At 47.4% G+C, this 21,572-nt stretch overlaps 1 protein-coding gene across 4 annotated transcripts in view; it reads right to left on the bottom strand.

Annotated features, from left to right (window-relative positions):
* The window catches only part of LOC121588621, a 179,063-nt gene that overhangs the window by 78,933 nt on the left and 78,558 nt on the right, over positions 1 to 21,572 (bottom strand). For all 4 annotated transcript variants that reach the window (XM_041906745.1, XM_041906748.1, XM_041906747.1 and 1 more), the window contains exon 3: positions 2,739 to 2,935. The gene's annotated coding sequence lies outside the window, so the exon portion shown is untranslated. The remainder of the gene's footprint in view (positions 1 to 2,738; positions 2,936 to 21,572) is intronic.

Below are 21,572 nucleotides of genomic sequence, written 5' to 3'. Positions count from 1 at the left end.
TGCTCGAAAAGGACTATCTTTCTCTGAAGACGATTGACGCTTGCATGAGGAATTTTAGTGAAGTGAAGAAATGGCCACCGAACGTGTGCCGGCAATGTGCGCTTGAGGAATGTTTTTGCATCCTGTGTCTTCACCTTCTGGGGTAGACCCGGCTCTCCCGGAGAGAGCCATCCAACTGCCGAGCTGCCAGGATGACCGGCGACAAAGCCGCTCGAAGGGTTTGCGCACGTCTCACACCGTAGCGGAAGCACTTGCTTTGCCTCACGTCATTTGCGCTCCACAGTACTAACAATGAACTGGCAAAAGGCAGAAAGGCTTGCACGTAAAGTGTTCCGAACAGGCAGGAGTGCGATCGGGCTTGTTCGACAAGCCGGGGAATGGCGAACGAAAATGAAATAGCTCATTGATTTTCGATTCTTAGCTCCTACGAAGGTGGAGTTTTTCTTTCCGCTTCGTGGTGGCGATTGGACGCACTGTACTACTCGATAAGACTGTTTATTTTTGGTAAGCCAATTATCCGGCTGATCTGTGTGCAGTGATCATGAGCTTTGAGTTGCTCTGATTGTGACTAATCGATTTAGAAAGAACTTGAATCATCCCGTGGCAATCAATTGCTTAGAATAGTGTTGGACTTTTCGTATAGATAGCGTACCCAATTAGAATGTGTATCGAATCAGATAGTAATCTTTATCAAACAAGATGTAATGCCCTATACCAGAATATGATAGCTGGAAAAGAACAGCTTCCAAACCAACCTTTCGATGTTGAAAATATCTCATGCTTATGCTTCCTTCTAAACGGTTTACAGCAAAATTGTCACCTAAGAGGAAACGATTCCAATTCCACGAATTTTTCAATTCAAATAAACTACGCTGAAGGGTCCTACTCTCAACCTTCTTTTTTTTTTAATCCACAACCCTCCTCCCCTTACGGTTAACCTTTTCGGCACTAAAATGGATTTATTTCGCCCATCTTAATAATGGTGTCATGAACTGTGATTTGTCCCTTCCACCCACCGCTTGGGAATGAAAAATACACCATCACCTACACTACACGACTGCTGTGCCAGATTCAAAACCTAATTTTCCTAACAATCCGCTACCAGCAGGATAGGTAACCCCATTAATGTTGGGTTCTTCACCGTTCGTCTTCTGTCAGCATTCCGTCTCCCCCATTTTATACATCCCCGTGCTGGTGTAATTCATTTCTGAGCCACCTTCAACATGCCAGTCTCCTGGATGGCGCGTACCGTCTGCTCCGTAGTGGACAATTTTTATGTTTCGTTTGATGTCATTATTCAAGCCGTGTCCGTGCCCTTTGCGGGGAACGAAACCGGAAAAGGGAAAAGGGAAATAACAGCATTGCAATGAAATGAAATGAAAAAAAAAAGAGTCCGATCAACCAGTGCGCCCGGGAAGCCGGCTAGAAGTACTCGTTGGTAGAAAGATAAGAACAACCGATATGGCTACTCGCTGGCTCGACCCTCGGCCCAGTTTCTCATTTTCCGTTGGGTCAAATAAATAAGCAAGGCATGTCACCATACCTCCACCCGCTCGTAGTACAGCACATCCAGCATTTGGACGACTTACACAAAAGCAACGCACGCAAAAAACTGCACGAAAAGAAACGGAAGTCCCGTCCCAAGGGACTTATGTTGAAATAGGTCCATTTAAATACGACTCGACCCTGATCGGGGCGGACTAGCTCGGTCGCGAACAAAATGGAATGGAAAAAAAAAACTCTCCACTAGATGATCGCACCGTGGGTCAAGGGCCCCTTTCCCCTCCATTTAACCAAAGTCTTGCTTATTTTGCCATTCTTCAGTTGATTACCTACTAATTTCCGTCCTTAGCAGGTTGCTTTTGGGTAGTAGCCGTAGACAACAACATAAAAAAATCGCCTCTCACGCCTCCTCTCATGTCAGAAGATTCCGTTGCCACATTTACTGTGCAGTTCCCGACCTAGCTAGTGACGAATGACGCCATTCTACTCGATGCCAAAATCGGCAAAGCAAAGCGAACGGATTCACTTTCATGTGCCCCGATCCGCGAGCTGTTTACCCACGCTCACACAATAATGAGGATGTCCTCTCTTCCGGGCGTTGATCTACCATTACGGAACCATTTACCCGTTGGGTCTGGGGCAATATGGGTCCGGATTTTCCGACCGGTTGACAGCAACAGCAACAACAACAAAATAAAAACCTTCCGCCAGTCCGGTTTCGTTTACCAAAAATCAGAAAACAAAAATCCGGGCCTACAATAAACAAAAGCCCAGATTGGTCACGCGTACCCTCCGGACAGGTCTCAGGCTTCTCGGGATCGGGAAAAAGGGATTGAGAATGGAATCGTTCCTTTGTGTTGCACCCCACTCACCGCAAGCTACTGGAGAAGAAGGAAAAAATATAGGAGACTAGAGAGAGAGAGAGAGAGAGAGGGAGAAAAGGGTGCAATCGAAACACTCTTGAAGGTGTCCAGCGGCAGACCTTCCGACGGATGATATTAAAAAAGGGGTTACACTTCCTTTTGTTTGGATTGCCTTCTTGATCCTTTCTCATTATTTATTTAAATGCGAAAGGAAGCAGAGATCGGCAGGCAGGGCTTTTCCGATCTCGCATGCTCCGGCCCATTTCTCTCACTCTCTCTTCCCTTTGGTCTTGTTAAGCTAAACAAATCTCCACCGGAACAAAGACCGAAAGATTGTGAGTTTTTGCTGTTGTTGTGTGTGTGTCTACTTACCTTTACCCTTCAGCTACTACCAACTCATCGATAGACTCGCGGTATCCGGATGCTTTGGTTGAATTTTCAATCGATTACGATTGTTTCTTAAGTGAGTTTTTATTGCTTCAAACCACCAACGCACAATCTCACTCACGCACAGACGGGATGATAAAACGATTATAATACACGAGCGTTTCCCAGACGCAGATTCCACACTGGAAAGGAAAGAAAAAAGAACATACCGAATCAACAATACTGTATCGATTATTGTGTAATATCGTGTGTCTCCCTCATGCTCTGCAAAGGTTGAACGAAAGCAACAAAAATGTCAACGCTTGTTCAACATACTCCCCCAGCAGGAGTGTATGTTGCCGGGGGAGGAAATAAAAGCTCCTGGAAAAGTAGACAGCACAAAAAAAAAATTCACTCAGATCGTTGCGAACATATAATCAGCTAGCATCATTACACAATCGGCCCCATTATCTGCATCCCGCGTGTCCATCGGTGGTGAATTACTGTGCTCAAACAATAATTGTATGAATTGCATCCACCCTCCACGCAGCTCATCGCTCTAACCCTTTGCCTTTGTCGAACACAGAGGGCATGCAATGGGAACGAAAGCGAGCGAAAAATTACAGATATCAACTGGCGCCATTGGATCCGATCAGCACACACCCCCCGAGAGGCTGCAAAGCAAAGGGAAGAGATAAATAACGATCATCTGGTGGGCAGTGGACACAAATGTGTCTCTCTTCCCGTAACATGACAATTTTTGCCGCAGTTAAAACTCTGTTGCAACATTACATCGGCATTCGAACGAGCGGCGTGGAGGGGTTGTACTCGTGCGACTGATTGCCTTTTTATTCAATTTATATGCTGTATGTAATGTGCTGCATTTTTTTTTGCTTTTTATCTGCAATCTGATTTCAAATGATCTTCTTGAATGGTGTTTTACTTGATGCAGAGGTAGTCTTGCTATTTTTTTCATTTTTATCAGATAATCTGTTAATGTGTGGTAATCATTTTATTGAATCCAATGGGATGCATTTGCGATTCTGATTGAGTATTTCAAGCCTGCAAGAAAATAATATAATTTTAAAATTACCAAATCACAGTGTCGTGACCTATTGGATTTTGGCGGACCCACCAACCACTTACAATCACTGTCTAATCCACCTTCCAACATTATGCCAGTTTTTTTTTACAAAAAAAAAACAAATCCCTTTTGTCTGTATCAAACCAATAGCAACACGCTTGGCCAAAGCGTTACTAGAGCAACGATTTTCACCGCTAGGACTCAAACTTTATAGCCTACACCGTGCCGAAATGCCAACCCAAAGAAGCCACAAACACACACACACACACACTCAGGCGCCGAAGCAGAGGCCATAAAGTTGAACAATAAATATGAATTATGCTCAACCTGGGTGGACGTGAAATTTAATTTGAATAAATGACTTTCACGGACACTGGGACGTGTTCTTTTCGGGGTGGATTCTTCCTTCCAGCTTACCGTGTTCTTTTTTTACTCTCATCCTCCCAGGAACGGATGCGCTTTACAGATTTACGGAGCGACGGAACAGAACAACGGGCCCCGACAACAATCTGCACAAAATAACCGCTCTCCCCCCCCCCCCCCCCATGGCAGAGGGAGCAAATGGCTCCACCAAGCGAAAAATGGTTGTCCCATTTGGCCCCCGTCCGGCAGTGTCAGTTTCAAACGGGCGGTAAACGAAACATTGAATGAAGTTCGAGAGCGAGAGTGGATCACTTGGATGGCCATTTTTCACATTTCCTGCCCGTGCCCCCGGGAAGTGCGGGATTTTGGGCATATGCAAAGAAAAAACTTTCTCCCTTTGCACGGCCAACGCACGCACGAACCGGGAACATGTCAATCACGGTGCCGCGTTGTCTGTCTGTCGGCAGCCGGTGCCATGGAAAAGCTGTCGATCGAGAGTGAGCGAAAACGGGAATTGGGAGGGTGATGCAGCGCGCTTTATTGCAAGTAAATTATGCTTTTATTCCTTTATGGCCGCAAGGGACCGTAAAACATATTCTATTAAGTTTGCCCATAAAGCCCATGGTGCCGCGATTCAAGCGATTCCGCTCGGCAGGCGCCCGCGCACATAAAAAAGGTTTCGCGGTCTGTTTGGAGGCTTCTGTTGGTGGGGAGAACATTTACGGGCAGGGCAATATCGTTTATACTGCAAGGGAGAAAGCCGCAAGCGGGGCGACTTTTAGCGACTTAGGCCAGCCCGGCCTCAACAAAACATTAGCTAGATAATTGTAGCAGACGGCGAACAGTGTGCTTCTCTTAAATGAATGATGAAATGTTTTCAATTATGTTAAAACAATTCTAGAAAAGGCGGCTTCAAAGCGGTTTGCCGCGCCAACGGCGCAACCAAGGCGTCGAGTGGATCGTTTCACGTCATTACGTCAACTGTCAACTGCCCGTAAGCACCCGGCTTATCCGGCCGGATGATCCGGATGATCAAACAAAAGACTGAGAAACCGAATGCTTCTACGATGCTGCTGCTGCTGCTGCTGCCACTGCCAGGAAGGTCACGCGAAAAGGGCCCAAAATTATTATAACAACTCTAGCAACTGGGCTTCGAAACTCAACACTCACAGCTCCGCTTAGGAAAAGGTGACGAGATTTTGCTCCCCTCCGCTGCCGCTCATCAACTCCTCTCAACCCGCTAATGGCACACCTGTACCGGGGAAGAAGAACCATCTTTTTTACCCCATTGACAGGTGGCTGTCGCTTTTCGTCATAATTATCGTCGCAAATTGATCTGACTTTGTCCAGGGAGGTGGTGGAACAGGTGGGGTTTTCAATCAAAATGTATCAAATTTTGAGGAAGCCGATCGTTAAGCTGGCAAGCTAGAGCAGCCCACATCAATCGGGGAAAACCCTCGCTCCCGTGCCATTGCCGAACGGACGAAGCCCTCTTTGAACTTTCTTCGAAACTGTCGTCTTTTGTTTTTTAATAAATTTATACCGAAAGTTCCTCGCCGTCGTTGCTCATCTCAATCTGTCTTCCTCCTGGAGTGAGCTTGGGGGGAAGATATTTTCAAGTCTCCCAACCTGTCCACCATCCCCATCGCTCTGTTCCACTGAAACGTCCGAGGGGCAAAAGGTTGCCTGAGAGTTTCGCCCAAAGGATACGGCTGTTGCGTAGTTCACGTGGCATGGGGAAACCTCCCTTTACTGCCGGCGTCGGTGTCTACTGTTTTATAAGGGTTAAGAAAAGGTTACCCAAGGAACACTCTGGTATATGCCACGCGTGATGTTCGGTCTGTCTCGTAAAAACATATGTATGAGAGGGCTTTTAAGGGATTTGTCTTTACGAGAGCTCGTCGACTTCATCAGCTTCCCCGGCGAGAGATCGACTAAAACACACACACACACACAGACGTAGAGAAAAGCCACACAAAAACACACACACACACACACACTCAAAAAGGTGACTGGCAGCGAGCAGCCTCACAGCCAACCTTCTTTTCTTTCGGGCTTCTTGGTTCTCATGTACCTTTGCTCCTGTTTCTTCCTCGGGCAAACCCGCTCTCCCCAGAAGTAACCTGTCAGATTGAAGGTAGTTTCAATTGAATCGGACGGTTTCGAGCTTTAGCAGGCGGCCACATACATTGCAAAAATAGCGACCGGTTTTTTTTCATGCCAGAAACAGTAGAGTGAGGTAAAGCATCCATCAGTCCATCCATCTGGGCGAAACCCGTTTTGAAGGCGCCGGAAAGCCGGTCGGAGCAACTTTACGACACTAATAACATGATGCCTTATGATCCCTGGGCAACACCATGGGCTAACCTGCGTACCGCTGAGCCACTCTGCTTCACAGGATAAGCGGGACGTTCCGCCTGCCCCAGCCCCTCACCAAACAAGAAAGGTGCAGAAATAAAAAACACTTCCCGGAACGCACGGCCCCACAGTATTTAAAGGTGACAGGCGCCCGGGTCGCCCTGTGCCATGCGTACCGGGATTTGAAGGTGTAATGTGATTAAAGCTTTTCAAATAGAACATGGAACCCCACCCCATCCGTGTCCGGTACCGGTGCTCCCGTTTGCTTCCGTCTTGTGCGGCAGCCAACCACGGCCAAGAAAAGAGCACATCCTGACGCCCTCGTGCCCCGCTTATTGCCATGTTTAACTAAATGTTGCCTCGCAGCGCAACGACGGCAAGCGCTCGAGTGAAAATGATTGGCATTTTCCATCACCGTTGTTTTTTTTTTTTTCGTTCACCTTCTTTTCCCATCTTCCCATCTCCCACGTGCCTCGTACCGCTTGATCTAACATAGAACGGCGAACAAATTTCCGGAACGTACAAAATCCGTCCTCTGACACACCGCCAGAACGCTACGCGGAATTATGTTGTTTCTTTTGGGGGCTTTGCGTTGTTTTGTTGTTGCTGCACGCTACTTCTTGCTCGTCGTTCAGCTTGGTGGTGAAATCATAAAGCATTCCGCGCGGCACATTCTAATTCTTCCGCCGGAATGCTTCGCTCATAAAATGCTGTCGTGCATGGCAAGGACAGGGAAGCTAATATGGGTAAGCGCGGGTAAACTGATAGCATGATGTTCTTATTCGTTTTATTTTCTCTCTTCTTGCTCGTTTCTCGTTTTTCTTTTTGGTAGTAAGCTTTACGACCACCATTCGCGGATGACTGCCGTAGCTTCTCGCTTTGGATGAGCTTTGCTTTAGCTGCTCATTAGAGTTATGGCTTTTGCTTGCTGATGTTTATTAGATGCGACATTCTTCGCTCGAGCGCTGCCGGTACGTACCGAAATCTGTGGAAATGTTCCAATAAATCCGCATCGGAAATATGGAAATTCAAACGTTGAGGAAATAAAAACCATAAGAATCCTAGCAAAGAAGAATAAAGCTCAACCACAACAATGTTCAAGAGGTTTGAGTTGATCGCATATTTTTGGGCAAGTATCATTTCGTTGAATATATCTTTCTTCGCGATTGATTTCGTGGAGGTTCTAGATAACGAACAAGAACGTTCCGAACAGATAAAATCTTTCAAGATCCTTTGCAACTCTTAGCAACATAATTAAATTCACTCCCAAAAAGGGATAGTTTAAGTATCCGCAATCACCTAGAGCTTAAAGTCTCATGATATCTTCCAATTATGTAGTAGCCGATTGGTCATGGAGCCTATTCCAGCTATTGTAGACCTACAATCTACATCCTTCGCCATAGAAAACACACAACGAATATTAATAACAATCTGGAAGCACTTAATCACCTGCACGATGAGCACGTGATGCAACGAAGTCTCTATCTAAAGCCATTTACACTAATGAACATATATTGATCTTAACACAACGATCGTGCCGATCCGTTAAGCCTTTTATCCAATCATGACACACAGCGCAAAATTAATAAACAATCTTTGTGTGGGTTTTGCCCCCACTTCAGTAGTAGCAGGTACTGCACCGGTACGAAAATCTTAACTCTTGCACCGAGCCGAGAGAACCAACAACACCGTCTATCTGACATCTCTGAGCACACCGTGCAACCTTCTCCACTCGCCCACTGAACGTGTTCCTTGTGTTCACCCGGGATTTAACGCTGTATTGCTGCTTCTTGCACCACCAATAGTTGCAGCCACCGCGCACCACCCAACGACCCTCGATCGCTCATTGTTTATGCATTGTGCGCCAGTTCGTTTACAAGAAAATACTTTCTGCTTTGCTTGAAATGAAACTCGGCACGAAACCCCCGCTCGGTACATTCTACTCGACCAGGGCACAAGCAGTATGTGTGTGTGTGTGTGTTATCCCTTTGCAGAATTGTGGAAACTCCATCCAGGGCTTGATTTTGTGCCCACACTATTCCGCTTCTTGTCTGCAAATCGCGCGCTTTCCTTTCTCTTAACCCCGTTATCACCTGTTTTCATCCGACTGTCAACTTGATCTCCGTTGCTCCGGAACGAAGTTGCACATTGCACAACCCCACCTGCACCGGAACTTTCCGTTGCCGTGCCGTGCTCACTGTGCGCCCGAAACACAGGAAAACAATCCCGGCATGCTTCACAAAAGCTCACCTGAAGTGTTGTGATGCTGGTGCCGGTGCGCTGTTGTGCTTTTGCGATATTATCCTCCCCGTCCGGAAACTAAATCAGATCCGTTTTGGCTTTACCTTTCTTTACAAGTTGTGGGGTTGGGGGGAGGGATGAGAGGATGCCGAAAACTTCACCACGCGTTTCAAGAAACACACTGTTCTTGGTGCTGTTGTTTGAGCGTCATTTAATATTCCTGTTCTGCCGGTTGGTGCAACAGAGAGCCAAGGATCAAGTCGGGCGATGGAGAACCAATTCAAGATAAAGAAAGCATCCGCATTGCACTGTAAGAGTATGCGCTGATGCGATGATACTATTAACCGTAACCTGGCGCGGATGCGGATCCAGAATGAGCTAGACCGGCGCGGGTAGGATGAACGGCGTAGCGGTGTGTGTGGGTTGAAGTAGGTACACACAACACAAGAATGTCTTGTGGATGGTGTATCAGACGGCACTAGTCTTCACCGTGGGCACGTCTTTCCGACACAATTCGAGCCACCGAAAAAAAAACAGACCTAGAATGCCGTGTAGAGTTACGTGTGTGCAGTAGAAGCTAGTGGCGTCTGACGGAAGTTGAACAGTTGCGCCCGAGATCCTTTTGGTGGCTTTATCCTCCCAAATCTCCAACCTAGCTAGTGAGGTGCGAATCTTGATTCCATACCACACAGCAGTGTACAACCGCTACCGCTAGGGAATCTTGCTTTTTTTCTTTGCTATTCTTTCTCCTCTCACATCCACATCCCAATGCTTTCCCGAGTTGTGCTTTATTCTGCTTCACATGTGTGCGCACGAATGTATATTGTGCTCCATGGAGTTACGCTAACCTCTTGTTGGTTGGCAAACGGAAGTACCCGGTGTACATTCGAGAGGAATAATTTCGCAGCCTGTGCGGTGCTACTTCCGGCAGGGATAGAAAAGGAGAACTCCAAGATACTAAAGCACTCATTACGAGGTCATATCCACTGCTCCGTTCGCAGGCATGTATCACTTGTCAGTGGCAGCAACATTCGGCTGTTTTGTGCAATAAACAATGCACGCCAGAAGTAGTTAGGCGTACTTCTTTTTTCCTACAACGCTTTACACAATCGGACACACAAACACACACAAAAGATTCGTTGTAGCGTAGTCCATTCCACAGCTTCCCTTCCACCCAAAGCACACGGTGTGAACACAAATGAAAATGGTAATAAAGCGGTCTTTGTTGCAAACAGCACTATTCAACACGTCTTCATCTCGCTTAAAGGGGTTTGATGTATAACCCGAGCTGCGCATTAATTTCTCAAAGCTTCAGCGAGCGTCCGTGCGTGTGTCTAACTCCAAACAATCTACCGATTGCGGGAGCGGGAAATTGCTTTTTCGCTTATCGTCAAGCTCACCCGCGGGGGCAACAAAACAAACCCAGCCCAAACTCATCGAAGAATGTGTTTCATTAGATAAAAGCCCCGACCCGTCATTGATCCTCGTGTATTTGTGTCTGTCCGTCGGGAAGAAACTTTCTCGACTGCCAATCGTAACGGATCTCACGAAGCAGCTAGAGCGTGTGCGAACTGTCATCGTCTTCGGGGCAGACAAACTGTGCTCCTCCGGCCCTAGCCTAATCGTTCATGAAACGCATCATATCGGTGCTGTCGTCACATTACTTCTCCTACAATTAACGGCTCGTTCCTTTGACCCGGACCATAATCCTTCACCCGGCGACTAGCGCCGATGTCGAAGCCTTGGCAAAACCCTTGGTGGCTTAAGCGGTCATCCCCGTGGAGACAACACCAAACCGCAGCGGGCAAACTCAACTCAACCCCACACCCAACGATCCCAGTGCGCGTCAGACGAAATGTCCGATCGGTTCCAGCAATTGGAGGTCGTCCTCTGGCACTCGGACAACCGATTCGGTTGGGGTCATTATTTTCACAAACCGAAACTAATACCTCTCATTTTCGCTAAATAAGTTCCCCGTAAACAAAAGCGCCCAGTGGAAGGGAGGCGATGTAATCTCATAATGCCAATTAATGTCTTCTCTATTTATCTTCCACGTGGACTTCCAGCGTGGCGAGCCTTCCGGGGCCAAGGGGCAAGCGAAGGGTAGCGAAAGCAAGAGATTCGTGCTCCCATCATGTACATTTGTTGATGGAACTCCTCAGTCTCCTCAGTGTTTCAGTGCCAGACTGGCACCAAGCATTCCAGCAGCCCACCAAACATACGCAGCCCAAGCAAGCGTCAATCCTTCGCGGACGTTTCAAGGAGACCGAAACATTGGTTAGGAACCTCAGGCCTTCTTCCACGTTACCGACATACACACGCAAACTAATCTAGTGGATCGACTTGCGGGCACGAACCATCGAACGAACGAACGGATCGCTTCTCCTTTGCTCCATTCTGTCCGGTTTTCTTGCTTGTCTCAGCTCTTTCCCTCTCGGGAGGAAAAAAGGGGTTTTCTGGGGGTGCAAAAGTTGGTCAAGTTGGTTAATCCAAACCCTTCCTTTTGGTTTGTCTGCCCCTAGTTCCATGTGGAGTTTGCATGGGTGGTAGAACCCCATCAAGGACGAAAGTTTATCATGTTCTATTTCGCAGTATGTGTGTGTGTACGTCGTGGTCAATCGTCTATACAGTGAGATAGCAATCGGATCGAGGCAATTTGCGCTCCTCTTTCCCGTCTCTCTCTACCTCTCTTTCTCGTGTCCACAACCCGTAGCATGTTTGCCGTACAATCTCAATTTCGTTCCCTCCGCTTAGCAAATGGGTTAGAATTCGGTGCCAAAGCAAATCGCTGACAGGGAACGGTACTTATTTCACGGTATGGAACTCCATGGAAACTCTACCTCTAGAAGATCGTAATCAAAAAACGAAGAAGAAAAAAAAAGTAATGCCCAGGCAAAACAACATCAAACAACCACTTAACCCGGCTGAAGAAGTTTCCCATTTCCCGAGCGTCGGGCTTCACTTCTCAATATCTAAAATCATCAAATAATTTCTTTATAGCAACGTTTTCAATAAAATCTTATCTTTATGGGACCGATCTTAATACAGTCTCACGCGTGGCACGGGATGTTCAGCGGTATTCAGGGGCGGCACACGTCAACCGTCGGCGACTCATCCGACCGGAAAAAACCCGTCCATCGAGGAACCACCGAGCGTATGTGGCGCGCTTGTGATGCATTTTCGGTCGGTTTTTGGGTTTAGTTGACAGAGGAATGGGCATCACACACACACACAAAGCACATAAAAACGCTTATCCTAGAAGCAGCAGTAAGTGTAACAGCGCTACGAACCGAGGAGTTTATGGGTTGGGGTATCGAGGGCATCCACCGGATGGGACTAGCGCATCTAAACCAACCAACACTATCGCCACCGTACAAAACGGTTGGGTTGGGTACGGTTTTATCATGTTCGCCCCGACGAATCGATGTGGACACGTGAAGGGTTGAACAAATTCGCTACAAATAAAGACAAGTCATAAAGAAGGGAAAAAAGCAAGCTTCATTCTACCCGCTGCCGGAGAACGGAGCGGGGAGAAGAGACGCTGAAACCGTTTTGTATCTTCTGTCAGGTTTGTACAAACGTATCCATTCACTGACCGTCTAACTGGACCGCTACGAGCAGCACTCTGTACAGCGCTTGTCTGTTGCTGCTTCTGATCGCTATTATCAATAGTGCCGCTGGCAATCAGGAAGCCGTCTCTTCTTTCTTTGCAGCGCCCCATGAGCGCACCACACAGGCACAGGGGAAACACTTGCATCAATCGACCAGCCACCATTCCAGCGTCCAGCAGCGAGCGGCGACGACAACTACAACGGGAGAGATAGCGCTTAAAAAAGCTAAACCTTTTCACTGTTTTCCAACAACCCTAGCATCGAACCTACACAAGCGAAGCGTCTCATCTAACGCTCATCAAGCGCTACGATGATGTCGCTCGGACACGCGGCAAAGGAAGCGGCGGGCAAGGAGACCCGACTCGCCCTTCTATCAATTTCAGACTCAGACGTTTTAACTTCATGCTCCAAACAGCAAACCGGACAACAAACGGTCTGTGTTAGGAGCATACTTTTTTTTTCCTTTCCTTCCACGCCTTCCCGCTTGCAACCGTTGGCCACCAAACAATTTACAAAACGATTTTGCTAGCCTTTAACCAGTGTCAGTGTGTTTTCCGCCCTTCTCGTCTATTTGCTACACCGTGTACGGCTAGTTTCCCTCGCTCGCTTTTCTGTGTGTGTCTTTTTCTCACACTTTTCCACTGCCAGTTTCGCCGACTAAACGCTCCCAATCGTCCACTCGGGGCGATATTGCCGTCATTTTCAAAATTCAACCATTAACCACCCGCGATGCCTTTGCCTAGCCGCCCTCTACTGCTTCGCCACCTAAAAACTTGCTAGACAACGCCAAAGTGTCCTAACGAAACGGAAGCGCATCAGTTTTGCTGGGAAGGAGAAAAAAAATGTCGAACGTGTCCGGCAGGTTGATTGGCCGCAACCGTACACCCGAAGTGCGGCTGGTTTTGTTGTGGTTGCGGTGAATTCACAACACGGCGAAACAAAGCCAAGCACTGTTTCTGAGCTGCTTAAGGTGTTCAGTTCGGGAATATATGTACTCAATGCCATGGTTTTTTGACATTTTAACTTTTACTCTGCTTATCGTTCACATGTATTTCAGAGCATTTGTATTGATTACGTCAAACTGTGTTTTATAAACTTTAGTTACAAAAAAAAATAGCAACAACCTCAATCAACGACTACCACTCGCTAGGTGGATTCGACACAATTCACACGAACGTCCGGGCGGCACCGATCGTTTGCAAATTCATTCCGTATCCTGAACATCACCGATTGGCAGGACATTGGACACGGTTTGAACCATCTGCTAGCAAGGGCAAACATGCACAAGGCGGGATGCAAAAAGAAAAACCCGTTCCCTCATTCAAAAACGTGACAATCTGTCGTCTCTCGGCTCCGGCCCGGCTGGAGGTTTACCGGGATGAAATGAACAAAAAAAAACAACGGAAAGGAGCAAAATTGTACAAGATTATCGGCAAATCAGAGACACCTTCGGGTCAAACTCCGCTTCCGACTAGCCGTACGAACTGACAGGCCAGACTGATGCAAGCTGCGAGGACGGAGAATGATTGAACCGTTGAAAACGTCCGGTGCTTGTTGCCCCGTTTGCGAACCACTCCATCAATAAAACTGTCTTCATTGGCGTCAGATTGGACGACCAGTGGCAGTAGTTGAAGGCGGAGGACCGGAGTTGAAACAATATATAAGGGAATATTGTTACACCTGGAAGCTAATCGATTCGTTTATTTGCAAACTAAATAGATGAGTGGCGTCTTATTTACTCTTAATTTAACAATTGTAAACTTCATCGTGTTATTACAAAACCGATGATGTATGTTCTGTAGAAACCCATTCAAGCAAAGTAACTCCTTTGCTTCTGTGTAGAACCAAGTTGAAAGCTTTCAACGAGTTCAACACATTTTTTAACCATTTCAATTGAAACGATTCAAACACTCAAACAGCTTGATTATTTTTGCACACATCGTGCCCAAAATTAGCCAATAAATCATTCACAAACAATGAGATTACTCAATTCAAGCCCTGCTTCCCCCAAATGCCAACCACAACTTGCCGTACCGAATGAGTAAACCTTATGCGCATACCATACCACTTCGATGCAAACCATTCTATCGAAACCGCAACGGTTCGGCCAGAGCAAGAAATTCTCTCGGGGAGCTGCTTCCGGAAATGGGAGCTAAAATTCCAACGCTCAAACCAAAATGCCTTTTTTCTTCTTTCCCTTCTCCAAAGCCACCCACAAAAAACTAGCAGCCGGAGCACGGCTCCTGCACAGGAATGTGTAACTAGATTCATTATATCAATCCTTTTGTACCGGTTGGCAAACCATAAGTCATGCTATTTTAATCATGAAAGTAATTAAGACATACCGCACACACACACACATTCACCCACACTACCCTTTCTTTTAGCTGTCTGTCGGTATGTATCAATGAATAGACGGAAGAGCAAGAGAGGGAGAGAGAGATAGGATTACTCTTTTACATATTTAAAAAAGGCCACCTTGCTCCACTTCCATATCCAGCGCCTTTTGCGAAAGCCGGGTAGTATACAAGGTATCGGCAGCGAATGAGCCACCGCCAATGCACGGGTAGCCTTCCCCCGGGTGACGACCGGTTAAGCAAACATAAAAGCAGTTCGCTTCATTGCATCGCCGATGAGAAGAGCAGGCGGGCAGGCAATAGAGGCGAGCACTTCAACGGTACTTTATCATCGTGTCATCGCCGTGTTTGCTGAACAAGAAGGCCGCAGAAGATCGTAGCGAACAAAAGCGAGCAGAAGAGTATCTCTTCAAAAGCCGCCCTGGTCTCCTTGCACCCTGTCTGTGCACAGTCGTTGCACAGAAACGTTGCACTTCACACTGCCTTTGCGGCATCAATGGCCGTCGACGTAGGCCTGCCGCATGCCGCGGTGCGTTGTGCGGTGAGTAAAGCAAAATGATGCTGGAAGAAGAGGATTCGCGTATTAAAAACAACTTCCCCACTGCAAGTGCAACATCAAACTGCCACCTCGTTAAGCATAAAAGCGAGGGTTAGCCGCCCGTGTACCCGAACGGGAAGGCGAAACAGGAAGCGCCGAATGAATAACCCTGCCGGCAGTTGACTTCCGTTCCGACTACTAATTGCTGTTGCTGCTCCGGTAGCAGTACCAGAAGTTCAAGCCATGCCCCCACATGGTTGTTGCCTCGGTAACTGCAAATGCAAATCCAGCCTGCTCGTTCGCATACATCTATACGCTCTAGTGCTGGTGCTCTCTCGCTCGCCTCCAAGAGAAGGTGATGATAAACGAGCAAAACGAAAGCAAACGGCGTACTTTTTGCTCGTTGCGTAAGCTTTAATGCTTCCTACCTTCCCTTGCTGCCACATAAAATTCCACAATTTTCTATTCGAAAATTCCTCACACTCGGTACAAAAGCGTAGGCACCTGCCGCCCTCCCTATTTGCAGTCGCACTCGGCGTAGCTCAAACGGTACTGGCATGATAATAAAATTGGAACGTACCGGGTGCCCGCAGCTTCATTCATTCGGACGACGTCAATTATGGCAGATTATAATTGCTAGTCAGCCATAACAAAAAATACCCGTACTACAAAAAAAGCCAAAGTATGGATGGGAGAGTGCCAATCCCTTTTTAATTGCTACCAATCACTATTCCGACCCGCTCCCACAGCCCAACCCAACCCAACGGAGTTTTATCGACAAGAAGAAGGGACGGCAGTCGGATCCGTCCACACCATTCGGCAGCCGGCTGTGGGTGGCTGGGGGAAAAAGAGAGCACGCCAGCAGTTCACCAGTGTCACCATCATTATTCAAGGTGGAAGTAAAATGGCATAAAGAAGCGATTCTTACGAATGAAAAGAACGAAGAAAAAAAGGAAATCTTTTGCATTCTCAACACCACACCGCCAACAGCCGTACTGTTTGTGTGCGCTATTCTATCTTAACTCTTCCGATACTTTCCCCCCCCCCCACCATCCCAATCCACACCCCGACCATCACGCGAAGGTCTGACAGGGCTGATGGGTTTTCGCGTTAATGTGGCATCCCGCGTTTTCGAAAGGCATCCCATTCATCCGATTCATGACTTATCGGTCGGTGCAGCTGGTATGGGTGTGTGTGTGTGTGTGTGTAAAAAGTCGGGCAGCCGGAAAGAGATTGGCAATAAAGCAAAAAATCAATGAATAAATTTTCATAAATATTTCCCATTATCGGGGATAATAAAAGTTTGCTGCCGCGGTTTCGTGCTTCCGCCGCATCATCGTACGATCGTCTTTGCGGTGTGTGTGTTAGTATATGTTTGTGTGATTTTATACGCCTCTTTAGCCGCTTCGTGCAATAAAAAGGGGTTTTTTTCATATCGAGTTTTTTTCCTACCACAGAACGCTCAGCCATGGTCTCGGTAACGGTCATTATGCAGCAATCGCGAAGCGGGCAGCGGAGCGCACTGCTCGTACGTGGCTGCTTACCTGCCTGCACCCACCGGGCATTAGTTTTCTTATTTTCACATTTCCACGCCCACAACATCCAATCACAATCTTCCGGACGGTGGCTCACGCCAGCCGACACTAGCCAGGCCCCTAGCCCAAACGGATGCGCTCAGCTCGCACAGCCACCCGTGATAGCGTGGGCTTTGATTTTGCTGTTTTCCGCCCGTTCCGCACGTACGGCACCGGGCCCTCCGGTAGATTTATATCCGAGGCCATTTAGATCGAAAATTGCTAACATGCTTGCCTGCATCCTCTGAATTTTTCTCTCTCTCTCAGCACCAAGAATATGATAGCTTTCGGACTCCAGCAGCCATCTCTCGGAGCAATTGGCCTCCAGAGTGGCGTGTTTGGTTCCGGCTGCCTAAGAAAAACTTTCAGAATTTATGTAGATTTCGTTGGGCGAGAGTGAAGAAACTGGCCCACTCCCTCATTGGGCCACTTTGCTCGTCCCCGTCTCCGTGTGTTTGTGGTTATGCGCTAGGGCAAACGCATGACACCCATCGGATTCGGATCGGACCGCAATGGACGGCCATTCCCGAACGGGCCAAGTAGCATGAGTAGCATTTCTTTTCGCATTTTTATCACAAAATTGTTATCTCTCGGTGTGGGTGGGAGCAGGGATGTTTATGCTCATGAATTTTGCTCGAAAGTGCCTTTTTTAACGACTGCCCAAGGGCTGCCCTACATCCACCTCCCCCTGGAAGATACGGCATATCTGATACAGCTTAACCGGAAATGTCCGGCGCACCGTTTGGGGACCGGACATTAAGGATGGGCGTACTGGAAGCGGCCTGCCACGATGGCGGAAATTGGAAGAAACGCAAAAAGTTTAATCGAAAACCGCTGCCACTTCCAGACTTTTCAATGACCGTGTTCCGTTTACGTTGGTCCATACGGTGCCAACCGTCGCTGCATTTCCACCAGGCGGGCAAAGAGTGTACATTGTCCGACCACTGGCACACACACACACACACACGCACAGCGTACGGTTATTAATTGACCCGAGTGATATGAGGTTCCTATTTGCATCGATTTTAATCACTGCCACTCATCTCATATTGCTCTCCTCGAACACTCGGCGAGCTGTGTACACAACCATTACGCAGGGAGCTTGCCTATCGCTTGCAACAAGGATGTAACACTTCAGCAGAAAAGCGTTCAACACACACACACACACACACCGCAAACTTCACGTCACCGTCGACCATCGCTCGCCCTCACGAACGACCATCGATTCGCACATTTTCACGTCCTGCACCGAGAAAACTCAATCTACCGAAGCTCTTCCCAGTACCGTGCTCCCTGCTGTCCTTCAACATGTATCCAATTGCGTTTCGATAAAGTCTCCCTCGGACCCGGAAGGCGGCGCACATCTCGACAGGCATTCGCTTGCCTGCCTGCCCGAACGCCTCCATTTGGGCTCAATCTCGACAGCTGGAATGCTTGATTCTTTCCCTGCCTGCCCGTCCATTCATTCGCTTAGCCACGAGCATCAGGGGAACGTCTTCATCCTCGATGGTGCTGCACCAGCGCAAAAGCATGCAGGGCTGCTAGTAGTGGCAGTACCCAAGCCAAGCCAGCACCAACCCATGTCACTGTGTAAGTGTGTACAAATATTTAACTTAGATCAGCATTTCCAATAGTTTATGTGGGCCATTTATTTCGACAGTAATGGTTCGAGTTTTTGAAATATTCAGCCACCGCCCGTGCCAGTCGGTCCGCAATCACTATCGAGCCGGGGATCGAGAAGGCAAAGCATCGTGCTCATATGCGTCCATTGCACGCAAGGGCTGGAGCTCGCTTTAAGTACTCGTCCACTTCTCACCCCTCGTTGCCTGCCAATCGGGCCGTCCTCGCTCGCCAAGATGCGCTCGCCATTAAACGCACGCATCTCGGTCATATCTCGTAGCAAAGCTCCCGCCCGAAGGCAGCGCTCGTAAGTGCTCTGTAAGCTGTGCGTGGGCAATAAACAGAACACAGGCTCGGCGCCGTACCATGCTGCTCCACTTTCACAGTGTGTATGTGTGTGTGTGTGTGTGTGTGGCGAGTGGCCGAGTTTTCTCAAACATATTGATTGCTGACTGGTGGGAGATAAATTGCGCAAGATATTCATTGGCCAACGCAAACATTCCGATTCCGTCGTCGTCGTCGCCTGCTCGATACGGCACAGCCTGCGCTGAACATGGTGAAACGGTTTCGTCTTGCGTGTGTACAGGGCCAACGATTATACGAGTCATTTGCGTTGTCTTGCATCAATGCTTTCCACATGTTTAATGTGCAGATGGAGGGTTGCGACCCGCTCTAGCTTTGGATGATTGCCGGGGCAAGTCGGAAAGTTGGTAATTTAGCGATTAAAATATATTGGCGCATCGTATGGTATCTGGTCCGGATACATTGCAGGGGAGGGTAAGTTATCGAAATATTCGCTTTTCATGCATGACATTTGTATCGCTTCAAGGGAAAAGTTTTAAAACGAGCCATCTCACATGCTGCAGGCAGGAGAGTGTAGAGAAATTGGGGTATATTGAGAGTATTACTGTTTGTTTCGTTGTGATGTAATAAAAGGAAGATAAACACGGGTTCACTATACAGTTTTATATCATTAGCAAATGACTCTACATAGTAACATGATTTTCAAATATCACAATCGAAAATATCTGATTTCTTTAAACCTCTACTGGAATTAGAAACACTCAGTTTTCAAAATGAATAAATGAATTTAAGGGATCAACATATTTACCAACTTCCTCATTATGTAGTAAAGTCATAAACCGCAGTTCGCAGTAATAAATGCATCACAAATCGTTTATTTGTCGTATAACAAAAAAAAAAACAAATTTGACCACATTTTTCTACTTCTTGATGTATCTAAGAATATCCCAAACGGCTAGATAACGTTAAATAGTCGTCATATTAGCAGCTTAACAAAATTAGCGCCTTGGATTTAAACCAGTCCATAACTATGCTGAGATGCAAAAGAAGTGTGCAATGTCCTGATTTATTTTACCACATCTTTGAGTGGGAAAAGCATCCTTCATTGAATGTATTTTCACTCTTATTAATAAAGCTTTCAGCATCTTTGCCTCAACTTCTTCCCGTTCCACGCGTATTCCAACATATTAGTACAAATCACTTCCGCACCGAGCACAGCACGTGCTTCAAGAATTATCAGACACTGTGGCACAGTGCCGCAACGGGAAGCACTTGAACCGAACCGGATACCAGCACCATAAACAATCGATCGCTCCACAACACACACACACACACACACACACACACACACACACACACACACACACACACATACACACACAGAAGCGACAAAAGCTTCGCTCGCCGTGGACGGTGGAGACGGTTTGAATTTTTCATCCAATTTTATTAAAGTACTTTCCTGTATAATTTAGCGTCTGCAGACATTGGCAAGACGATGCAACTGCTACAGCTACCAACACCACCACCACCACCACCACCACCACTGTCGTCTGATTGTCTATTGGCAGTGGATCAAGACATTTCTCTTCACCGCTCGAACGCTTGCACACTGCCAAAGGATGCCGCTCTGTGAGTGTTTGTGTATATGTGTGGCACCACACACATAGCACCACACCATGCTTGTTCGCCGATGCTTGGCTGCCAATGCGTCGGGACAGTCAACGGACGCCAATGACACAGTGCACAGCAGCTCGGCTCTAGCCACAGCTGGTGTGTTGTAGCTGGACTTTCTTATAATTTACAAAGTGTGTTATTTATGTACGACCAGAAATTAGGTGACGAAATCCAATCGGGAGTGCATTGTCGGGCGAGTTGAAACGTTTCGCAGCGTGGTTGTTCCTTGTTTCTGGCGCGTCGCATCGTATGAAGATATTTGCTATGTGAGTCTTTTGAGCACCCTTCGTATTACGCTAGCGGATGCACGGTTTTGTGTGTTGCTGGGTTGTTGGAGGTTGGAGCGAAGTAACGTAACTCAATCGGAAAGCTCATACCGTGCACTAACCGCCTGAAAACAAAAGCATCTATTTGGTTGTAGAAGCATCATGCCAAGTGAATGTTTGGTCCCCTCTGAGAATTCAGCGCTGCAAGCAAAGGTGAAGTTCAATTGCAAGCGCAAGCGTGCTAATCCTACCGGGAAGATACGTTCACCTCAGCATCTCAGAATAGCCTCAACCCACCAGCAGCGCAATTGATTCTACCTTTTCAAGTACCGGAGCCAAAAAGAACATAAAACAGTAAAGACAGCAACTAGCTTGCTCGCCTTGGCTTAGCAGCAATAGTACCGGCGTACTAAAAGTACGGTTCCGATCTTTGAACTTTCACCGGAAGCAATCAGCCAACCTTCGACTGTTCGGTAAGCCGTACGACTGCTTCTTTCCGTTACCGCGGAGCGATCGGCAAAATGGCTTCGAAGATTCGAACCGAATCGCACAACAACCGACGCCAGCTAGGCAAACGCTCCAATCACAGGGAGGCCAAGGAAAATGGCATAATGAAAAGGAAAAGCATTTGTTTTGTGTGTAATTAACAGCGCTTTTAATGCTTCATTTACTTTAATGATGCTCGGGCGTCTTCCAATTCCCAGCCCCATTTGCCGAGCGGTCTTTCTGAATCGGGCGGGCAGGAATTTGGGACGAGAGTAAGGATCCTCTGCAATCGACAACCCTACCAGCTAGAATCGATGAGCGTTCCTCGCCTCCAGACTTCCAAAGCTTTTGAGGGGAAACAGTGA

Source organism: Anopheles merus, chromosome 2R (assembly GCF_017562075.2).
Source record: "Anopheles merus strain MAF chromosome 2R, AmerM5.1, whole genome shotgun sequence".
NCBI classification, from domain to species: domain Eukaryota; kingdom Metazoa; phylum Arthropoda; class Insecta; order Diptera; family Culicidae; genus Anopheles; species Anopheles merus.
Note: the sequence above shows the minus strand (reverse complement) of the source record. Positions and strands in the feature narration are given on the sequence as shown.